We start from the raw sequence: 16,077 nt of genomic DNA on the forward strand, positions 1-16,077 counted from the left end.
TGGGAATGGAGAGATCTAATGCACAGCAGGGAGGACAATATGCCACTTATATTAGATGTAATAACTGGTACCTGAATTAAATGTATGTAAGTTGGGAAAGCTATAATGGCTTTGTTCCAAATAATAATATAGGGTAAATAGAAAAGGAGGTGAGATGTGTTTTTACATTAAGCATGTTTCTAACCCCAAATTGTGAAGGTGAAAAAGAGGGCTAATGTCTTATGGGTTGAACTGTGGATCACATATTTTTACAGGCTGGCTTCCACCCATAGTTCATTCATTCCCGCTCTCTTTGTTAGTATCACCAAAGTAGAATCAGGCTAAAAGAAGAAGCTAAGTGAAATAATTCAAAAGAGTATCTATAGCTTCCACGATATAACCTGTATAAATATGTGATCCACAGCATTATATATATATATATATATATATATATATATATATATATATATATATATATATATATATATATATAGCAGTCCAGTGAAAGCACTCACGGCAATGACCCTTCAGGGGTATATCAAAATATTTTTATTAGTGCATGGTGCATCTCAACGTGTTTCGACTCGCAGAGAGCTGTCGTCATGTGATGTGATGTTGTGAAGATGGGCGCAAAGAACTAAATGCACGTACTCTAATATTCCACTTCTCCCTTGACCCAAGCATGTCAAAGTAAGCTGGATAACTACTGTATGTACAACAATGCAGCTAACGATATGTAGATGTCTGGATGAAGGAGGCAGGAAAAGTAGAGAAACACGCACCAATCTGCTCAGAGGAGAACAAAGTAATAAGCACTGGCCAATTGCTGTATACATGTTTTGGCTTGATTTGCGCATCACCATGGCAACCTTGTGAGTCAGTTGCAATTGGTGCTCACTTACTGATGGGAGGGCTCTGCTAGGGTCAGTGCTTAGGAGAGCTTATTCTCCTTGTGCACAAGGTGTGTCTTGGTCTTAAGGAAGTAGAGGTGAATCTTGGGATTTTTGTACTTGATCAGTTACTGCTAGTTCTTTAACAAATCAGAAAGAAAATTAATTTGCTTTTAAATTATATAATTAATTGCCATTGCAAATTTTCTTCATACTGAATACTGTAATCTGGCATCACTAACAGTAAAGAAATATTTCCAATGTTAATAGTGAGACCTCCTTTCCTCCATTATCAATCAATTCAAAAATGAGACGCCTGCGCCGTTTCGCAAATTCGCTAGAGATCATTTCTTTAATTTTCAGAAACAATGTTCTAAAGCTTGGACATATCCAAACTATATGTAGGATGTCCATTTCTTACAATATTGCTGCAGTAAGTTTTCAAGTGTACTTGATGATGCTTATTAATCCCTTTTGAGGGCGGAATAATTGATTTTCCTTGGCTAAATATGTGCAGTTTAACAGTAGCTAAGAGGTAGATGTTTAATAATTTGTCTTGCTTTTTAACTGAAAGCACAAATTCATCTGTGATCATTTTATTCTTAATGATCGATTCCCTTTAAACAAAACAAGATGTAGGCTGGGTAGCTAAAATGTAAAAAATAATATTTCAAAAAACATCTAGACAGTCCTGTACAATAGAAGAAAAATGAGTGGAATATCTTGTGTTATTAGGGAATGTTTGTTTTTTAAATAACAGGATATATTGCAGGCATAGTATGTTAGTACATTTCAGGTCATAAATTAAATATGCAGTGGGTTCTGACTTATATGGTTTCCCTGCAAGCTTACATAAAGCAATAGATTTATATTGAACACTAAGGGGCAGATTTACTAAGGGTCGAATATCGAGGGTTAATTAACCCTCGATATTCGACTAGGAACTAAAATCGTTCGACTTCGAATATCGAAGTCGAACGATTTAGCGCTAATCGTACGATCGAAGGATTATTCGTTCGATCGAACGATTAAATCCTTCGAATCGAACGATTCGAAGGATTTTAATCCAACGATCGAAGGAATATCCTTCGATCAAAAAAACACAGGCAAGCCTATGGGGACCTTCCCCATAGGCTAACATTGAGTTCGGTAGCTTTTAGCTGCCGAACTAGGGGGTCGAAGTTTTTCTTAAAGATACAGTACTTCGATTATCGAATGGTCGAATAGTCGAACGATTTTTAGTAGGAATCGTTCGACTCGTAGTCGAAGTCGTAGTCGAAGGTAGAAGTAGCCCATTCGATGGTCGAAGTAGCCAAAAAAACACTTCGAAATTCGACGTTTTTTTAATTCGAATCCTTCACTCGAGCTTTGTAAATGTGCCCCTAAGTGGCATTATTTTCTGAGGCCTCTTAAAAAGCACGTTTCAAAAGAGGTAAAAACATTTAACTGCAGGTGTAGAATTTCTAGCAGGAACAGAAAATATGCTACATGTTTGTGACATTCTACATTTTCTGACATTAAAATTGAAATTGAAATTACTACAAAAGATCACTTTAAAACAAACAAGCAAACATATTCTTTAGGTAATAAATTCATCCTGCACACTCTAATTTTACAGATAGGGGTAAAGGATGTCCCTACAAAGAAAGATTACAAAATATTAAGACATTGTCTTGGCATTTACCTAGAACTTACATTCTCTCATATTATAACTTTTTCTGTCTTAATACAGCAGTTTACGTCTTTTGCCCTTCCTGTGTCTAACCTTAAACATTATTTCTCCTTCTAGTACTTGTCCCTATTGTTAACTGAAAATCCCAACTTGACTTAGTTAAACCCAAGAATTTGAAAATGCTCTCAATCAAGTCTTAGCATTAAGATGCAAAACAAAACATTTTATATCCTATATGCAATGGAGGTTTGAAAATACTAATAAGCATTTTTAATACATAAATATTAAACATATACAGGTTTAGACTATGAGTTAATACAAAAATGTAAATAACTTGCCATATTGTATTTTTCAATTACAAGTTAGGGACTATTATACCTAACAATGCTTTATATTTTCAGTCAGTTCTTACTACCATCCAGTGTCATGCTGAATAAGTAGATATAGTATAGTATATATAGATATAGTGCCCACAGCAGTATTATCCAAAACATTTCTGTGATTCTGGAGTTCTGTTTTTATATGCTTAAAGCAGTATTCATAACATTCTTATTTAATTCATGGATTACCTTTGACTGTTTTGTCCGGCTAAATAAAGCATCCAACTGAATTTATGGATTTTAAGATGTAGTAATTTCATGGCTCAAATAGCCAAGATGTATATACTGTAGGTATTGTACACATTTATGTGCCACAGATTGTAGATATTACCATCTGCAGCACTTTCGAGAGAGGGATTGGAGAAGCACCTTTTTATTGCATTATTCTTGATTACTTGTTCTGGCCTTGAAAATTTTGTGTGCTATATTTTTATTTTAGTGCCACAGCATACACTATGGTTTGGTAAATCTAGTCTGGACCTAGTTTAGTTTGTAGTAGAAATACATGTTTACTCATTTTTTATTCAGCAGAATCCAAATATATATATATATATATATATATATATATTGTTTTCTAAATGTTTAAGACTGTTTGGGGGTCTTATTATTTATCCTGAAATTCCAATCTGGAACAAAAATCTATAAATAAATAGGTCACTCAGAATATCACTATCTACATAATACAAAGGGGCCCTTTTTTAAACCTCAATTTTTTCTGGTCAAGATTTTTAGGGTGAGAACTCTAATTTTTCGTGGAAAAATAATAACTCGAATTTGTAAAGATTTATCATACCACAGAGCTTCTAAAAATCAAAATTCGAATAAACGCCATCTCAAACCTGTTGAGGTTATGTAGAAGGTAATGGCAGATGGCCTGAAATTGTTTCTTGACATCATGATCTGTGCTGAATAATCCAAAAAAATTGCGGTTTTCAGGTAATAATTCGATATAGATAAGATAGAGTTTTCCGATATGATACGAATTGGCACTCGATTATGTCATGACCTTTTGTTGCTTCAATTTTTTTTGGAGAAAAAACATTGATAAATGAGTAAAAATCACAGAAGGGACTTTGGTCAGATTTCTTTTACAAAAATATTAGATTAATTTGAGTTTTAGTAAATGTGCCCCCACAAGTTAATTTAAAAGTCAAGACCTCCTTTAACTCAAGGGTTAAAAATATAATTTTGCCTCTTTACAGGTCTCTGGTAAGGCCTATGCAGTGCAATTCTGGTCCCTGGTCCTTAAAAAGAATATTAACGAGCTGGAGAGTGTGCAGAGATGTTCAAATCAACAGGTGAACTAAATGGAAGAATTAAAATATGAGTAAAGACAGTAGAGTCGCGGTCACAGTAGAGTTTAGAGGTTGCTTTCTCTGGAAAAAAGGCTCTTGCAAGGGGGCATGATTATTGATGGGTGAATAAATCCGCCAGACATGAACTCGCAGTGAATTTCCGGTTTCACTCTAGTGAATTAATTTGCGAAAATTGTGGCGATAATTTGCAGGCGTAAATATCAAATTTATTGCACGCTCATTGACTTTAATGCATTTGGACCAAAAAGGCATGCCTATAAAAATTGTCCCTCACGTCAAAATTGGCGCGCATCAAAATTATTTTGACCCCCATTGACTTCAATGCGTTTCGCAAATTTTGCAGTAAATTCTCAAATATTTCTGCAAAGCGAAAGGCCACAAATTCGCCCATCAATAGACATAATTACTCTTTACAAGTACGTTACAGGACCTTATAAACATATAGTGGGGGGAGCAAAGAATCAGAGGTGACCCTTTTATACCTTCAGTTGAAGCAGCAACAATTATTCTCAACAATGGGATCAGTGAATAACCTGCCAGGAGATAGTGTAAAGGCAGATTATGTTAATGCCTTTAAGAGTGACTTGTTGACAAGCATAATAGCCAAGTTTACAACAATCTCAAACATAGATAAATATAGGTATGTATGTATACTGAGTTTTATACAGTATATGTGAGTGTCTACATAGATCTGTGTGTATAGGAAGATATATGTGTAGCGCGAAATTCGCGAAACGGCGAAAAATTCGCGAAACGGCAAAAAATTCGCAAAACGGCGCTGGCGTCTAGTTTTTTTACGCTGGTGCCCGTTTTTTGACACAGGCAGCCGTTTTTGACGCTGGCGTCAGTTTTTTCTGACGCCGGCGAATTTTTTCGGGCGAATTTTCACGGGCGTTTTGCGAATTTATTCGCTGGCGGCGAATCGCGCAAATTCGCCGCAAATTCGCCGCAAATTCGCGCCTGGCGAATAAATTCGCCCATCACTATATATGTGTACTGGGGGTCATTTGAAGAGGTTGAACTTGATTTTTTCAACCTAAAATCCTAAAATTACTATATACTATAGAACTTTATATTTTAATTGACTAATCATCTATTATATTATATATTGTTATATAATGTATTTTAGCATGGTTAATAATAAAATGCAATAAAAAGTACTTTGCAACACAGTACACTTCCAAAACAAGTATAGAATGCACATGCTAGAATACAGGAGCAAAACAATGGACCTGTAGGCAAACTGCTCTTGTCTGGCATGTGACAGATCAGTGTTCTCCTCAGACCCTTTTTTGCTGGGCCGAATTTCTCCCTCCCTGTCCAGTTTCCCTGAGGCCCACACCTCACATGCTGTATTAGAATTCTTCTTTAAGAAGCTGAAAGTACTGGGCGCAATATTTACAGAAGCAGACAGTCCAGCTGCCTTCTGCAAAAGCTGTTATAATAGGCTGGGAGGTAGGGAGATATGTAATTGTGGATTTTTTCATGCCAGCTCAAATTTTTCCCATCCCTGTATTTTTTTTATGGGGAGAATGGTGCAGTCATGCCTACAGTTTCCTATGGAAGAAATTTAGAATTTCATTGGTCTCTTTAGCAAAGCTCATATCTCATCATGTCATATCCTATATAATAAAGTTGAAGTGTCTCTGCGTCCAGTCCCTGTGTCTTGGGATTGCGCTACTGCACATGTGCCCCACGGACCGTCTCTGACAAATTTTTAAGTTGAAGTGTCTCTGCGTCCAGTGTGTTACCACAACAAAATGGCGCCCAAGCCCACCATAAAGCGACAAACTCAGTTCTACCATCACAATTCAAAAAGAAACAGCCGGCACTGAAAGGGGCGGCGCTACGTGCAACACACCCTCCCCACATCAACGGCCAGAGCATTAAACCCGCCACGCCAACAGCGCCCACCCACTGCCTCTTCCATGAACTATGGAGGCTGAACCCCATCTCCGTCTCCTGATTGGTCGAAATGTCTTGAAGGGCGGCACTCACAGTAATAGGTGGGGACGTAGTAAATCATTGTGTCAGGACCATGCATGTCCACACCTACTTACGAAGCTGCAGTTGACGGCCCGCGCAGGTTGGGAGGTGGAGAGTATAGAATTTGTAAGCATAAAGTAGCCAATGAGAGAGCGGAGGATGCTTTTGGAGGCAGGGAATAGGGGGTTAGAGACTGTAGTTGCTCGGTGAGAGACTGTGAACATCCAGTCACTGCACTTCCTTCCCTGAACCGTCTCTGGCGATTCTTTTTTAGATAACAAAGTTGAAGTGTCTCTGCGTCCAGTCCCTGTGTCCGTGGGATTGCGCTACTGCCGTCTCTGGCGAATTTTTTAAAGACTAGAACAATTCTGTTTTTATAAATGTTTGACTACATATGTTCTAGCGCCCGTTAATTTAACGGGCTTAATGTCTAGTAAAATATAAACTGCCTGAATCACTTCAGATATACAGTTACACACACTCAGAAGTAATCTCTTGCTATAAGTAAAACTGCAGTTGTAAAGCACTGCATTAAGTAGGACATTTTTGGCCTAAAGTCCACAAACAACTTTGTGTGCTGCTGCTAGTATAAAAACGTGACTTGGGGCAGCTGGGAAATTGACAATATGTCTAGCCCCATGTCAGATTTCAAAATTGAATCTGTTTGCTCTTTTGAGAAATGGATTTCAGTGCAGAATTCTGCTGGAGCAGCACTATTAACTGATTAATTTTGAATTTTTTTTTTTTTCCCATGACAGTATCCCTTTAATGTTTACATGATTTTCTAGATTTAAAGATTGATTATTTGGAAAACCCCAGGTCCTGAGCCTTCTGAATTAGAGGTCCCATACCTGTATCACAAGCTGAGACCCATAATAGATCATTTTAATTATGGGAAGTATTTATTACAGTTATTTTGTTGAATAGCATTTTCTTATTCATTGCTTTGAAAGACAAGTATATTCTTTTAATTCTGCATGATGAATCATAATTTCTTTACAAAAAGAAAATATTTCCAATAAGCCCAGTACATAAATATACTTTTAATGAAAATATGTTTCTGTTGCAAGAAAAGGCTGTTTACTTACCATAAAAGTGTCAGAATACTGAATTAGTAATATACCCATTGCTAGAATAATGACCCACTATGTTTGTGGAAGTTTAACCTTATTTATAAGAAATTATATAGTATTTTAATACTAATTTAGACTATTTATATATAATTACTTAAAATGAAATTAGATTATGTTCATATGATGTTGCAAAAGCACAATGGCCTCAGAATCTCACAAATTACCATCTGTTCCCACAATGACTTAAAGAAAGGTTTATTAATGGGGCGTTTGAGGCACTCTTGAACATAAATTCTCATTGACTTCAATGGCCATTTAAATTACACTGTGGCTCAATAGTTACTGTCACACTTAAATGAAAATCCCCAAGAGAATTACACAGCTGCTGTATATCTCAAGCAGCATCAATGAGAATCTGCAACACAATTTGTCCACAATGTTATTTATTTTCATAGATAAAAAGTATAGGTTATGCTTGCTTTAAGAAAAATTAGGTTGGTAAAAGAAAAGAGCACTGCAGGATATAGAAGAAAATTGTAACATTTAGTAATCTTATGCAGTCAGCTATCCATGGTTGTTCAAACCACTAACTACAACATTAATAATGTATGGAGTTAATTAGATAATATAAATATTGTGTTGCTATGTCAACAAAACATAGTAACTACCTCTAATTAGGAGTGAAATATGATATTAATTTAAGATATAGTAATGTAATACAAGATTCTAAAGCAACAGTTCTTACTGGTCACCTGTTTAAAAGCAAGCATGTTATTGGTTGATATGGGTTCCTGCACCTGGGCAAACCTAATGTATTTTATGACATACATAGTTACATAGTTACATAGTTAAATTGGGTTGAAAAAAGACAAAGTCCATCAAGTTCAACCCCTCCAAATGAAAACCCAGCATCTATACACACACCCCTCCCTACTTTCATATAAATTCTATATACCCATACCTATACTAACTATAGAGTTCAGTATCACAATAGCCTTTGACATTATGTCTGTCCAAAAAATCATCCAAGCCATTCTTAAAGGCATTAACAGAATCAGCCATCATAAAATCACCCGGCAGTGCATTCCACAACCTCACTGTCCTGACTGTGAAGAACCCCCTACGTTGCTTCAAATGAAAGTTCTTTTCTAGTCTAAAGGGGTGGCCTCTGGTACAGTGATCCACATATGGGCAAAGAAATTATAACATGATGGTATATAAAGATTTCATGGCCCAAAAGAATGCATGGTAGATTTTCAGGTTTTTGACTCAGTTTCTTAGTGGTCAGGGAAATGATCTAATAATGATATGAAGCTAAAATTCTGGGTGCAAATTTCTAATAAGTGATAAAAGTTTTAATTGATTTGCCACAAAGTAAGTGTTTATAAATATGGGTAACAGCACTTCCTTATTCAAAAAAACAACTTGCTTGGGTAGAGACAGAGTTTGTATTAAGTATAAACTGTATATACATCTGAAATTGGAATTCTCTTCAAATCAGCTCAGTATCTCATGACTGCTATGGTTGCCATGCCAGTTGCATATAAATACCCATAATAACTATAGTCAACTTTTACAAAACAAATAAGCAAATACAATGGTATTACTTCCTACGTATATTAGCAAAATAAATGGGTCAAATGTCATTCATAGCAAGTCAGTGACAACCTTTTTGAGGTCCTCATATTGGAATATTCAGGAATTTCAATTACCATGTGAACACTACTTTTTTCCCCAATAAAGGATTCAGAATTTTGTACCCTGTTACATAACCTGTACCCACAGACATTTGGTGGAACACAACACAGAGGGGTATAACACCAACACCAGGATGCCACCAGCAAGGGAATAAGTACGTAAAATATCACAGTTGAAACGTCAATAATGTCCTCTCAAGACATACCCATTTAATAGGCAATAATGTGCTATGCAACACTGACAAAGTGATAGTAGGTGCTTTGTGTTTTCATTGATGCTAACAATATGTACTTTATTCCTAATGAGTTTTACTAGGCTTGTAATGTGCTAATCAACACTGAGAACCTGATAGTATATACCTTATGTTTCTATCAATCCTAACAATCTGTAGTTTGTCTCTGTGTGTTTTCTATTGCTTCTAATAACTTGCTTTTAGGAGTTTGTTAATTGATTTGGTCTTGATTAAACTGCTAAGGTTACGATGTGTGCCTGCTGCTTCTAATATTGCCAACAATTAGTTCATGATACATAATGTGTTAAAATTGTGCATAACTAACGACATCTTTTTGCTTGTTTGTGTTAATTAACTTTTGATATTTGCCATTAATATTTTTTGTAGAGTTATAATAGTATCACTGTTTTTTTTTTTAACAGAAACAGCTGAACTTTCTGCTTCACCCCTAATAGTGAATACCCTTTTGTAAATAATTTAATGTAAGTGATTCAGTAATGGTTCATATATATTGTGAGAATTCTCACAAATGGCAGACTTGGCAATATTGATGCAGATTTACTAAAGGGTAAAGTGACTGTCTTTAGCGAAAATTTGTCAGATGTCCCATCCGCAGGGACATTGCCAATTTACTAACAGGCATAGATGACAATTTGCTAGCAAAAGAGACGGTCGCCAAGAGTTTCCTTTGCCATTTTAGACCAGGCAAACTGATAAGATGAAGCTTCATCCTCCTCAATCTTATGTCATTGACATCATATCCTGTATGCTGGAAACTCATAAAAGTTATATAAAATGCTGGTGTTTCTTCTTCATTTTTCAAAGCCGGATTGCCTTCAAAAGTCCTAATTTTAAAAGATTTTTGTGTTAACAATTTTTTTTAACCAATTTGAGGGGCATGCCACATTTGTTTTAGGGTGGGCTCATGTCTAGGGCATTAGAGGATCTCTTTACTCATACCAACATCTCTAATAAAGATGTCTCTATGACCTATACACACCCACTCTATTCAAATTGACCTAATCGTAAAAGTACTAACAAAGTTTCGCTAGGCAGAATTGAACGCTAGTGAAAGATCACTAAGAAATGCACGCACTGACAAATTAACGCTAGCAAAACTTCATCAGTGTTCGGCTGCTGAGACACAACTTCGCATTTTAGTGAATTAGCGTAGTGTGAAGTGTGATGGAACATCACGAAGTGTGATGGAACGTTCGTTGGTGAAAGTTCACCCTTTAGTGAATTTGCCCCAATGTCTCAAAGTCATAGACTGCGACTTCCAAGACAACTTTAAACAGAAGTCTGTCTGTTTTATTCAGACCCAGTATTGGGGATGGCACTCGTGTCTGGGGCATGGCACGATCGGTCATTTTTCCTAAGTGCTAATATTTCACAAGTAGGGATGGGCGAATTTGACCCGTTTCGTTTCGTCGCTGATGGGCATTAAAGTCTATGGGCGTCAAAAAAATTTTGTTGCGCGACTAAATTTTTTTGACACGCGTCTTTTTATTTTGACGCACAAAGCCATACAAGTCTATGGGCGTCATTTTTTCGGCAAAACAAAGCAAAAAAAATTCACCCATCCCTATTCACAAGTGCTTAGAAATGACAGTTAAACAAGGCAGTTGGACAAGGCATTGACAAGGCAAAAGGAACAGGACTATCTTCTATCAACTTCGAACCAGCTGGGATAAGAAGAACACAGATTTGTTTGTACCTGCCAGTTTGTAACTTCTTACTCCAAACATGCTTTATTCTGCATTTCTCCTCCTTTCACTCTCATGCTTCATAAAACATTTTTCACTACCTCCTCCCTCAAATCCCAGTTCTATACAAATCTCAGCCTCTCTACTCTCTACTCTTTCCCTCTCCACACATGACGTTTATAAAGTACTCTGTTTAGCTATTCCACAAAACTCCTGTTTTTCATACAAACTAAGAACTTACAAATCCCGCTCTCACTTAGTCTATCTTTCCTTTCTATTGCTGGCAGCTGGGGACATTTCCCCAAACCCTGGCCCTTACCCCATGCCTTCATGACACAGCCCTGTCCTGGTTCTCTTCTTACATCACCAATCGTTCCTTCAGTGTCTCCTACAACAGAGTAGCATCTTCTCCCCTACCTCTTTCTGTTGGAGTTCCTCAAGGCTCTGTCCTGGGACCATTACTATTCTCCCTCTATACTTCCTCCCTCGGCAAATTAATCAACTCGTATGGTTACCACCTCTATGCTGACGATACTCAGATCTATCTCTCATCTCCTGATCTCAACCCAGAACTCCTAACTCGCGTCTCCTCCTGCCTGTCCGCTATCTCTACCTGGATGTTGCAACGCTACCTTACATTAAACCTCTCTAAAACTCAAATGGTTCTCTTTCCTCCAACTAACAACAGGAACATCTTGGAAGTATCCATCATAGTTAACAATTCCACTATCACCCCCTCTCCCCAGGCCCGGTGCCTTGGGGTTATCCTAGATTCTGCCCTGTCATTCACTTCTCATATCCAGTCACTTATTAAATCAGTCACTTCCACCTAAGGAACATATCCAAAATACGATCATTTATCAATGCCAAAATTCTTATTCACTCTCTCGTCATATCACGTCTAGACTACTGTAACTCTCTTTTAATTGGCCTTCCCTTCCAGAGACTGTCACCTCTCCAGTCCATAATGAACACTGCTGCGAGGCTCATACACCACAGCAACCGCTCCTCCTCTGCCTCACCATTCTGTCAATCCCTGCACTGGCTTCTGTTACCTTTCAGAATCAAATTCAAATTAATGACACTGACATTCAAAGCACTTCATAACTCTGCCCCACCCTACATCTCTGAACTCATCTCTATATACTCACCCAACCGCTTACTACGCTCCTCTACTGACCTGCTACTCAACTATTCTCTCATTACCTACTCACATGCTCACATTCAAGACTTTGCAAGGGCTGCACCCCTCCTCTGGAACTCTCTCCCATGGTCTGTCTGACTTTCTCCCAACCTTTCTGCTTTCAAGAAATCTCTTAAAACGCACTTCTTTCGAGAAATTTGCCCTCACTCTGCTTAACTACCAAACGCAACACCACATACAGTACCACATTTCTCACCCACTTAATTAGATCTTGCCCACTCCCACACCTTGTGTATTACTCCCTTCCCTTTAGAGTGTATGCCTATGCATAGGGCCTTCCTGACCTTAAGCAGACACAGGGAGGAACTCAGCAAATGAAGAAAGCACTTCTGTAGAAGGGGCCTCATCTAGCATCTGCTGACACTCTGAATTCTGTCAGTAACTTACAAAGTGAACTCTCATCACTGGGTGTCATTAATAAGAGAAATAATAAATGGGGGAACATCACCCATTCCTTCACCTTTCCTGCCTTGGGCATTTGGTTATTGTAGCGTCAGAATGATAGGGGCATTTGTTATTAGATTTTATTATTCTTACACTCTGACACATAACCATTTGTCCGTCATTGGAATAGGCTGTTCTCATATAAATGTGGTCATATAAAAATATATTATCACTGGTCTTGATTGTGATGTATGTAAACCATATGTTCTATGTATATAATTCATGTGATTTAGTTGTATAATCACATTTACTTTACAGTGCTACGCAGTATGTTGGCGCTATATAAATACATGTTAATAATAATAATAAATTGAGTTTTCAAAACAGTGCAACAGTATATAACAAACATATACAGTAATCTCATAGATTAATCGTCCCTGGCTGTCCACATATATATGGCAATTTGACAGAGCTTTAGCTATCCTTAGGTTGTTTACTCCAAAAATACAGGTTTTCCAGACCTGGCTCTCCACATCTCCTATTTCCTGCCTCCCTGGTAGAGAACTCCCCTACCACAGGTGGTCACATCACTCTCTGCACCTGAACTAGCTATCACACATAGTAATGGGTGAATGTATTCACCAGGCGCGAATTCGCGGCAAATTTGCCCATTTTGCCACCTGTGAATAAATTCGCGAATTTGGCACAAAAATTAGCTGGCGGCAAAATTCGTTGAGAAACGGGACAAATTCGCCCATCACTAATCACACACTAACTGCACCCGAGCCTCTGTTATTCTGCTCATATGCTAGGTTTTGTAAAAGATCTTTCTGGGAGATACTGTATATGATGCAAACTGTAATATTTTCTGAAATGTCATAAAAAGCGCTTCCTTTAGCATTGCTTTGCAGTGTGATAACTTGGAGTAGAAAGATATAATTGCCCATTTTGGATTCATCAGAGCTTTCATCGGACAATATATATGGTTTTCAGAGGCCTTTGTACTGTTAGGGGTCTTATGCAGTCAGAAAGTTTCTTCACATTTGCAGTCGAGAAGATTCATATGGACTGTTTTCATTTGACTTCCAAGCATGCCACATCAAATTGTTCAATTTGTTCAGAAAAGCTTTGCAGTTTAGTAGTTTTGATTAGAAAGACACAATTACCATTTGTTTTTAATTTTGTAGCCTATATCTTGTTACAGAAGTAGAAATAACACCAAAATTCTAGTATATTTTGAAAGCTAGGGTTTAACAAAGTTACAAGATGTCAGCCCCCTGTGGCCAACTTTGAAAGCATAAATCATTTGTTTGATTAGGCTTTGTGGTGCAGAAAGTTCATGTTTATGTTTAGTATACAAAATACAACATTTCTAGCCTAATTCTATTTTAGACTTTCCTAGTCCTTTAATGTAGGGGTACCTCAAGGCTCTGTACATGGCCTATAATTGTTCTCCCTATACACCCAAATATATTTATCCACCGCTTCATTAACAGCTGAAACTGATGCTAGAATCTCTAACTGCCGTCTAGCAATCTCCAACTGGATGAACCAGCACCAACTCAAACTCAACCTAACAAAAACTAAACTAATCATCTTTCCACCTAAGCCTGGTCCTACTCCCCTATTTATTATCTCTATTGAGGGCATGCTCATTAACCCTGTCAATTCAGCACACTGTCTGGGGGCAATCTTTGACTCCTCTCTCTCTTTCTCTGATCATATTAAAGGAACAGTAACACCAAAAAACAAAAGTGTCTTAAAGTAACTAAAATATAATGTACTGTTCCCCTGCATTAGGACAATTGGTGAGTTTGCTTTAGAATCACTACTATACTTTATATAAACAAGCTGCTGTTTAGAAATGGGGGCAGCCATTCAAGGCTTAGGTTACATAACAGATAACACATGTACGCTGTAGAATCCCATTGTATTTTACTTTATCTGTAACCTGTGCCTTTTCTTCTTTTTCAGTTTGAATGGCTGCCCCCATGGCTATACAGCTGGCTATTTATATAAATTATAGCAGTGTTTCTAATGCAAACACATAACTTTTATCAATGCAGGGCAATAATACATGATATTTGAATTACTTTAAAACACTTTCATTTTTTGGTGTTACTGTTTCTTTTTCTTTTTTTTGTCTATTTGTGCCCATGAGGAAGACCCTTAAGGTTGAAATGCGTTAGGCTCCCCTCTTTATATAATTTTTGTACATTTTTGTAATTTTTTTCTTGTTTTTGCTTTTTTGTAATAAATTCATTATTTTTGGAATTGGGTGTGCAATCCATTATTTGTACTATTTGAGGTTCTTATCATGGTTTCCCATAAAACAAAGAATAACTTTCAACTGGAACTTATATGACAGTGTCACTCCCCCTATTTGTGTCTTTAAGTTACCATTTCATTTAGACTTTAAGCTCTATAAAACAGGGAGATCCATACTATTGTCTGCTTGACACTGAGCCCTTAATCTGTATTATAACTATACTTTATTTTTGTACTTATTTGTATTGCTTATTGCAATGACTCCCTGTTTGTTCTACTAATTAATTGTTCTGATTTACAGTGCTTTGCCCTCAAAATATAAATACATATACATACATACAATACTGATTTATTTAAATTAAGTGATATGGTGTGAAAGCTCACTTAACTCAATTGTCTGAAGTCTGTAACTGTAGTAGAATTGAAATGTATTATTTAACAAAATATGTTCCTTTCTTTTAAATTTCTAAATCAAACTTAGGAAACCAGTTTTATTTACCTGCATGCTTCTTATACAGTAGGTTCATTCATTTGCTAACAACTACATACTAATTCATTGCAAACATTTAGAATGCTGCCTATATTTCTCTGCATGCATTGTTTTAGAATAGCGGGTATTGCCAGTTTCTATAATTACATAATAAAATCTTTTGCTAGATAGAAATAAATTTAATTGAGTGTTGACACTGATATATTATGCAACAGTAGTTAGTATGTTAGATTCTTTTCTACCTTGACAGTCTGGAGGTAGTCATCAGTGTATTTGATAAAGTGTTTTATGCAAATTAATTCACATTTGGATAGAGAATGCAATGCTTAAACTGATTTGGGTGTAAATTGTCAAACGATTATGCTGAAATACAAACTTTTTTTATTGGATATAGAATTTATTTAGATTTAATTACATAATCATTGATGTCAAATGACAATCATGATCCCAAAAAAGCAGAAAATCATCAAGCACATTATACAGTAAATAGCAAATTTGAATGGTAATACAATTTTATACATAAATGCATTACAAATACAAGATGATTCCTAAAACCCATTTAATTTTAATAATGCACACCAATGGATTTTTAGGTGGTATGGTTTATTCAAATATGAAATGTAACCTGCATAACTTTAAGACATTTAAAATTGAAAACATAGAAACTAGCACCCATAATTTACCTGTTTTAAACACTTTGTTGTTTGAGCAAAAAGTTGGATAGACTTTTTTGTGGTTGTTATAGAAAATGTTTGTTATAGGAAACAAAGATATGTATTTTATAAAGAGCAAAGTACCA

The sequence above is a fragment of the Xenopus laevis genome, chromosome 9_10L (assembly GCF_017654675.1).
Source record: "Xenopus laevis strain J_2021 chromosome 9_10L, Xenopus_laevis_v10.1, whole genome shotgun sequence".
Taxonomy (NCBI): domain Eukaryota; kingdom Metazoa; phylum Chordata; class Amphibia; order Anura; family Pipidae; genus Xenopus; species Xenopus laevis.